Source organism: Eptatretus burgeri, chromosome 5 (assembly GCF_056783735.1).
Source record: "Eptatretus burgeri isolate ZD-2024b chromosome 5, Ebu_testis_v1, whole genome shotgun sequence".
Classification (NCBI taxonomy): Eukaryota; Metazoa; Chordata; class Myxini; order Myxiniformes; family Myxinidae; genus Eptatretus; species Eptatretus burgeri.
In genome coordinates this window covers 19528741-19537635 of record NC_140965.1, presented here as the reverse complement: position 1 = coordinate 19537635, position 8895 = coordinate 19528741, and the positions used below count along the sequence as shown (strand labels likewise).

Below are 8895 nucleotides of genomic sequence, written 5' to 3'. Positions count from 1 at the left end.
AAAAACATTTAAGGTGTCATTTCCAACTAAGTTTGGAATGGCCATTCGTTTGGTGATACTTTTGAGATCGACAGGAGCCAAGGAAATGCATTTCGATCAAGGTCAAGGTCAAATTACGTTAAACACTTTTGGACATTCTTTTGGTAAAGACAATGGATTGGACCCTCTGCAATATAGCGAAACTTTGCTTCCATTTTGACACTATAGGGATAATAATACAAAAAAAATTAACAGAATAGTCCCATGCTGCTAGTCTATTTCATACTTTATTAATAGCAATGATGATGATGGTAATGGAAGTGATCAAAATCTTACAGCCTCCAGAACAGAAGCACAGTGCAGTGCACTGAGCTTGATGAATCCACGTTCTGAGCATGCTTTACTGATTGGCTCCATTTTCGATGTTTTCTCTTTAATATCTGACCCTTGCGTGGAGGTCGGCTGAATTGGTTCACGGGCGCCAGCAGTGACCACTATTTTTGTTGTGTCTGTGTGTCTGTTTGTGACTCTCTCCAGAGCATAGCTCCGTGACGTTTGATGTGATCTTGATGAAACTTGATCTTGATGACGAGCAAAGTCTCCCCGACTTTGCTCGTCAAACGCCTTTTTGTTGAATTTTAGCCAGCATTTCTTGTGCCACTCAGGCCCGTGTGCCTTCAGAGTGGATTCTATGCCATTTCCGTCATCCAATAGCTCCAGGTGTAGGTCCATTGGCATGTGCTGAAGGGTGTGGAACCGGAGAAGGTCTTCTGCCAGGGATGCATAGCCACTATCAACAGGCTGTTTCGTTGATCTGAGAGGACACTGCAAAGATTCATGTGTTACTACTTGGCAGAGGACACAAATGTCCCAGTTAGTGCTGGGGGTGGCTTGGATTGCTTGGATTTAGAGGGTTGGGTACGGTCCATCAGGAAGTGACGCTTCGGCATGGTTGCAACGAAATCATCACGGCACGAGGGAAGATTCTGAAAGACAAAAACACAATGAAAGCACCAACGACCATACCACATTTTACATCTAGGCTATCTTCTTAGATACATGTCAATATCCAGGATTTCTTTATCGGTAAGGCCTAAGTCACATTTGCAACGGCTGCTGTGGGGTCTCCAAAATCTACGGCCATGAGCAATTATACGGCAGCCGCAGTATTTCCATGGTCACACAATGTAGCAGTCACATGTTTTTATTTTTCGGGGAGCCGCACGGCGTATTTAGTAATTGTGGAGACCGAAAACGTGGGGTTGCCGTACGGTCTTTAATTTGATGTTGCACGGTGACCTTAAGGGGGCCCTGCAGCGGCGATATAATTTTCCAGGCAGACGCAAGGGAGCCTCAAGGTGCCCGCAAGGCGACCGCAGGGGGGCCCTCAGGCGAACGTGCGGCCAGACGGACGGTAACGAGTGGGTTCATTTTTTTTTATTACTTACGAAATCTAAAGATTTTGTAAGTATATTGATGACTTCCGTCCTCTGTGTGTTTGTTTGTTTGTGCGTGTGTGTGTTTGTTTGTAGGCACGATAACTTGAGAACGGAAGAAGCTACCAATGTCAAATTACACCACGTGATTCAGGAGGGTGATGGCTAGCGCTGATTAGATTTTGGTCAAAATCGGTCAAAGGTCAAGGTCACAGTGAGGTCAGATATTCGATTTTTGATGGTTTGGTACAGATAACTCGAGAACGGAAGAAGCTATCAATGTCAAATTACACCATGTGATTCCGGAGGGTGATGGCTTGCGCTGATTAGATTTTGGTCAAAATCGGTCAAAGGTCAAGGTCACAGTGAGGTCAAACATCCAAAAGATTCAATTTTTGATGGTTTTGTACAGAATCATCATATAAACTTCTGGTTTGCGTCGCTACCTTCTCTTGAGACAGCTTTTATTAGACAAGGTCAGAGGTCAAGTTGACAATTTCGTAAGTACCAGTCTATGACTGCTTGTTATCTTGCCAAAACGAAGTTTTTGCAAGATATGTTAGTCAGCTTGTATGTTTTTATTTTTTTTGTTTGTAATCACGGATAAAAAATTCTGCAGAGCACAGTTATCATCGGAAATTTTTGTAACTTCGCATATCAGAGGCCTATAGAGGTCCCTTTCAGCACACAAAATTTTGAAGGTCAAGGTCAAAGGAAAAGGTCACTGTCGCAAATCAGGGGAGTCGACGAAACCCTTATTTTTTGAGTAATTTTGATCGGATCGTCTTCAAACTTCATGGGAATATAGTTCATGGTCTGGCGCTCAGCTGATTAATTTTTGGCAGCGATTGGCCTTGACCTTCATATGTTTGTTTTTATTTTTTTGTCTGTAATCACGTATAAATCACTCTGCAGAGCACAGTTATCATTGGAAATTTTTGTAACTTCGCATATCAGAGGCCTATAGAGGTCCCTTTCAGCGCATAAAATTTTGAAGGTCAAGGTCACTGTCGCAAATCAGGGGAGTCGACGAAACCCTTATTTTTTGAGTAATTTTAATCGAATCGTCTCCAAACTTTATGGGAATGTAGTATATGGTCTGGCGCTCAGCTGATTAATTTTTGGTGGCGATTGGCCTTGACCTTCATGGTTAGCGCCTGAGGTCAAACATATTTGACCCCAAGGTCAAATTTTCAAGTTTTAGGAACCATATCGTGTAGTACCTCAAATTGAACACCTCGATGAGTGCTTTCTAGATATGTCAAGCTTGAGACATTATGACGTCATTTGGTGACGTTATGAGGCAAACACATATTTTTCATGATTACTCTGTAGAACGATTCTCATCGGAATCTCTCGTAGGCAGATATTCCTCAAGGAGTCGCTCCTGGTGGATAGCAGCTGTGTTCACCTCAGTGTGACCTTAAAGAAGTCACACGTGGTCACCTTTTGGCAAGATACGGATCACCCTGCGGGTGACATTGGTTTTATTTTTTTTTTACCAGTTTTTTTTTTTTTTTTCGGCTTGTCGAATTGCTACGGCGAATGTAGAAATGAAAAAAGTTATAACTCCACGTTATAATTCCACGGCGACCCCAACGGCCTGTAAAAGATAGCCAAACTGCGTAGGGCCACCCTGAGGCCACCGCAGAAACTCTGCGGCTGCCGCACGTTTCTGTCAATTCAGAGGGTGTACGGCCGCCGTATCCTCGCCGTAGAGCGAATGTGACTTCGGCCTAAGGGTCAACAAAACATAGAACTCTACAGATAATGCATCTATACCCAGCTAGTCTAAGCATGGATATACACATTACATAACTGCGCCACATCCGCCTCAAGCACACCCTCTGAGGGGCTAAATAACTAAATTCGCCACAATGACACCACTCGGTATTCATTTGCAAATTTCAACTGATTGCTTATTTTTTGATAAATTTTTACCTTGACCTGAATTCATTTCCTTGAATTCTGACATTCTCAATGGTATCACCAAATGACTGGGCATCCCCAATTTAGTTGGAAATGACACCGTAAATGTTTTTCTGCGCAGTCTGGTTCCAAAATTAAGGACGTTTGAACATTAGACCCGGGTGACTAGCGGCCATCTTGGATTTGACCTCTCACTGTCCCCTCAGAGGTCAAATCTGACCTCCACATCCGAAAATAAACATTATGGTATGACCTAACTATGCTAGAAATTTCATGCTTTTCTCATAAAATGCACAATTTGTTAAAATATGAGAGCTTATCCACTGTACTATTACCCCTTTCTTCTCTTATCCTCACAAAAATTCATGGACTGGTGTTCGTGTGTTTGTTTGTCACGCTGCTCCTCCTGCAGTTGTGGGCTGATTGCATCAGACTTGCTACATAGGATCAGAATGACCCTAATTTGTGCAAAGAGGGTTTTTTTTAAATCTTTGCCAGTGGTCTTGGAGAGGGGGGGGGAGGGGGAGGGATGCAAATTCTCAATGTAAATGTGCATCGTGTAGCGCCGCCTCCAAGTGGGGGAGGGTATTACAAGTCTCCAACATTAACAGTGCAGTATTCCTGTCCCCATGTTTTCCAGTGTGGTGAGGTGTTTTGAATTAGAAGCAGAAGGTATGTTTTTACTTCATGCACGTAACTTCATGTTTCGTTTGCCTACACAGAGCTGTCAGTTACCTATATACCGCAAAAATAAAGGAATACATCAGAAGAACGTGTTGCATGCTTGGAACAATATCGCCCATAGTGCCAGTACCCTGTTAGTTCGATAGAAAGATATGTAGACAGACACACAGAAAGATAGACAACATAGACAGACACACGCACACTGCTCACGTATGCACAAAAAGAAACTGGAAGCACGAGTCAGGAGTCTTCTGTTCCTTTTGTTGGAGAATTCATTTGTCTCCAATAAAATGAAGTTTTCTCGGTGAAGTAAATGCACGAAAAGGAAATTATTCATTGGATGGAAATGATGGAATAAGGTGTGGTTATCGGATTTTTTTTGAATGGGATTTAATTATTTTTATTTTTTTGCTAAGATTTTCCTTTAGCAGTATAATTGTCACCAACTGTTAAGACTGCTAAGGTTTCTCGGTGAAGTAAATCGATGGAAAGGTAATTATAAGTTGACAGAATAGTTTGCGGTTGTATCATTATTATTATTCTTACTTCCGGTAGATGTGCAAACAATGACTCTGAGCATATGCACCACATGCCGTGTGCAACAAAAATGAACACAACTCGAAATTTCATGAATAACAATATTTGTAAACCTCCACATGCACTGTCTGGACCCGAGAGCTTTGAAATGAGGCATCATTCAGCATTGCACGTACTATGTATACGTTTACTCCGTTCAGACAATTGGGCAACTTGCATTTGTAGATAGATAGATAGATAGATAGATAGATAGATAGATAGATAGATAGATAGCATAGTTTATTTTATTTTTCATTCCTTTTATTACATCCACCACCAAAAGTGGAAGAAGGTAATGTTTTCACCCCCTGTTTGTTATCTTGCCAAAACGAAGTTTTTGCAAGATATGTTAGTCAGCTTGTATGTTTTTTTTTGTTTGTTTGTCTGTAATCACGTATAAAAAATTCTGCAGAGCACAGTTATCATTGGAAATTTTTGTAACTTCGCATATCAGAGGCCTATAGAGGTCCCTTTCAGCGCATAAAATTTTGAAGGTCAAGGTCAAAGGTCAAGGTCACTTTGTCGCAAATCAGGGGAGTCGACGAAACCCTTATTTTTTGAGTAATTTTGATCGGATCGTCTTCAAACTTCATGGGAATATAGTTCATGGTCTGATGCTCAGCTGATTAATTTTTGGTGGCGATTGGCCTTGACCTTCATGGTTAGCGCCTAAGGTCAAACATATTTGACCCCAAGGTCAAATTTTCAAGTTTTAGGAACCATATCGTGTAGTACCTCAAATTGAACACCTCGATGAGTGCTTTCTAGATATGTCAAGCTTGAGACATTATGACATCATTTGGTGACGTTATGAGGCAAACGCATATTTTTCATGATTACTCTGTAGAACGATTCTCATCGGAATCTCTCTTAGGCAGATATTCCTCAAGGAGTCGCTCCTGGTGGATAGTAGCTCTGTTCACCTCAGTGTGACCTTAAAGAAGTCACACGTGGTCACCTTTTGGCAAGATACGGGTCACCCTGCGGGTGACATTGGTTTATTTTGTTTGTCTGTTTTTTGTGCAGGTTATCTCAAAAAGTTGTGGATGGATTCGGATTAAATTTTTTTTGGCAGGTTGGGTGTATGACAAGGACAAACTGATTAAATTTTGGTGAAGATCCAGATCCGACTCCTGGAATTTTTTCAGTGATTCTTCACCATTGAGAGATTGGGCCAAAAACGATATATGGCATGATATTTCCAAAATGTATTGAGCCCGATATGTTCTCGTGGATCAGGCATTATGTGGCGGAGGTATGCACTCTACCGAGTGCCCTGGTTGTTGTAAAAATGTTAATGAGCAATTCTATTGTAAAACTAGGAGGGCACTCAGTAGAGTGCATATACCTCCGCTACACAATGCCTGATCCACAAGAACATATCAGGGCAAATACATTTTTGAAATTTCATACAAGACAGTACTATATCGTTTTTGGCCATATCTCTCAATGGTGAAGAATCACTTTAAAGATTAAATAATTCTCGAATCCAGATCCAGATTCGGATCTTCAGCAAAATCGAATCAATTGGTCCTTGTCACACACCCAACCTGTCCACCAAGTTTCGTTCTAATCCGTCCACAACTTTTGAGATACCCTGCACACAGACAGACAGAAGAAAGGGGTGAAAACATAACCTCCTTCACCTTCGGTGGGGGAGGTAATCATACAGAAATGAATAAATCAATCAAAAAGGTTATAGAATGTGCACTACTATTAGAGATGAGGGGTTGAGTACAGGTCATTTCCATTCTGTTATTTACTCACCCTTGGCTTTGTTTTTATTATTTTTTTCCCCTACATTCTGCTCATTTCACAGTGCAGGACAACAAGAGGAAGAGAATTGTCTATAATTGGTGAGGTTTTGCATTCACACAAACAAAAGCTTCCAATTCTCGTTTTTGATCTTGAAAATAAAAATAAAAATACAACAAAAGGGAGAAGTTTTCTTTAAAAGGATCTAGACGAGGACATACACGAGGAGTGACGCAGGAATAATACAAAAACAAGTAACAAGGGCTCGTAGCAGACCAGAATGCGAAGGAATGAGCGTGTGTAGAATCATGGATGTGCAAAAGTGCATGGGTGAGCGCATAACGAGAGGTAGTGATGGGCAGTGCATCTGAAAGATTGAAGTGAGGAGGATGAGACGACGAACACAGGGACCATTCCACCCACAATCGGTAGAATAAGGAGACAAATTAATACAAGTGGGCACCCAGTTTGGACAAAGGGAGGATGAGCAAATGAGGATTCCTTGAGTAAGACGTGCGACATGGTGGAGGCTTGGAGAGGGGAGAAGTGGGAGAGTAATTCAGCTTCAGAAAACACAAGCGTGACCTATAGATGTGAGAGGAAGCATGATGCAAATTGTGGAAGAATGTTATTTTATGTATATCCTGGTGGTGGTGGTGGTCGTATGGCAGCTTAGCTGCCGGGGTAGCCATCATTTCTTGAAGCACGACTGTGTTGCTGATGCAGTGCCCCTCTACCAGTACACACACCGGAACTAGTACTCATTTCGCCAACCTCGGAAGGATGACAGGCTGAGTCAACCCCCTGGTGTATTAATTCAGCGGCCGGCGGGGCTTGAACTCAGGACCCGAGGATCCCAAGCAGCCACCCTAACCACTGAGCCAACACCAGGTTATATATATATATATATATATATATATATATATATATATATATATATATATATATATATATATATATATATATATATATATTCTCTCTCCGCTCTCTCTCTCTCCTTTTCTTTTCACCAAAACAGGAAACACCACGAAAGATCATATGATGGATCACAGGGTCTGTACTGGAACACACCTGCAAACAGAGTAGTTCAAAATTAAGTTAATTGGTACAATATTCCAATTATCCACTTTTACCGAGGTTGCAGCAACCCACAAAAGGGCTGTACATTTATTACGTCGGCAGATACATATCAGAATTTTGACCCCCACCTTACACCAGCCACTCAATATACCCCTCTAGTCTAAATAAACCCCATTTCTATCTCCCGTCAAAATTATTTTCCTTCTCTCCCTACGACAGGCCACACTCCCCCTACAATCCTCTTTTCTCCCTCCAATCATCTCGATTCAGCTGCCCCGACTACTTGGGCACCACCCACCGTACGTAATAAGTAGATGATCTCACAGACAAAACGAGAAAATGGCTCCAATTTTTAGCAGAACCACATGTAAGAGGCTGCGTCGCCAATTTGGTTATTAGAGCTCAGAGAGAAGATTAATCGTCACTCGCTGGTCAACCACGTGGACCACAAATGCTTGGCCAAAGAGCTACCAGATCTCGACTGAAGCCTCATCATCGCTCTATCTCAAACTCGCCAGCACACACGTCCAAACGATCATCAGGGATCTATTATACGGCACAGCCGAGTCGGGTGGAATCAAGATTTAACAACTCACAAGTTGCGGGAAGGTCAGAAACTTCCCAGTTCGCCACGCTGCTGCTCAGGAGAGTCGTTTCATTGTTGACCACCGGGTGGGTGTGCAACGTTCAAGGACATTACACTGTACGACCAAACAAGACTTGAACTTGAAAAACAAAATAAAAAAGATCGACAAAAAGGGTGACGCCGTTGATCTCTCCGCTAATTGCATTGGCTGTTATGGTTGAAGTCAATGCGACGCCATCTTGGAACTCCCATTACAATCGCCCCACGCACATTGTTCGGTCCGAGCGTCGCATGCACGTGACGGCGGCCGACGAATGAAAATCTTACGCTTTATTTTTTTTTATATAATGACGTATGAAAATCCATCGCTCCAAGCATTTACATAAATTTTTGCTTGGTACTAAACATTATTATTTTTTAAAAGTATCATTCGCAAGGAGTCTCAAAGCAAAGCGTTTGTGAACGGGCTGCATGACGCCGACGTCACTTCCGCATCCTCCATTTCAAGTGCGGTGAAAAACCGATCAAACCGAAAGTTAATGCAAGCAATATTATTTTTGTGCCTTTTTCATGTAGCATCACGATCAGTATTATGTATGATTATATCGACGAGTTGACACTGCAGGAGGAACCGAACATGTACTTGAACATGAGTAACGATGTTTTGGGTGTGCGCGACATTGGGTTACTTCCGGTTAGCAAAGCCCCCCCCCCGCCATTTTATCGTGGTGAAAACAACGCCTTAGCAACGATTCAAACGCCCAACTGCTAATGTGATTATTTTACTGTTCGTAATTTTTGTTGTGTAGTCCACCCAAACGTCGTTATATTACCTGGAAATCTTAGCAACGACGCTATACATCGTTATGA

General features: G+C 42.0%; 1 long non-coding RNA gene across 1 annotated transcript; it reads right to left on the bottom strand.

The window, feature by feature from the left end:
• Window positions 1-247: 247 nt before the first annotated feature.
• Window positions 248-8425, bottom strand: LOC147025967 (uncharacterized). The gene is made up of 2 exons (XR_015058067.1): window positions 8036-8425; window positions 248-965 (listed from the first exon to the last, which is right to left on the bottom strand). It is a non-coding gene; the product is annotated as an uncharacterized LOC147025967 (long non-coding RNA).
• Window positions 8426-8895: the final 470 nt, after the last annotated feature.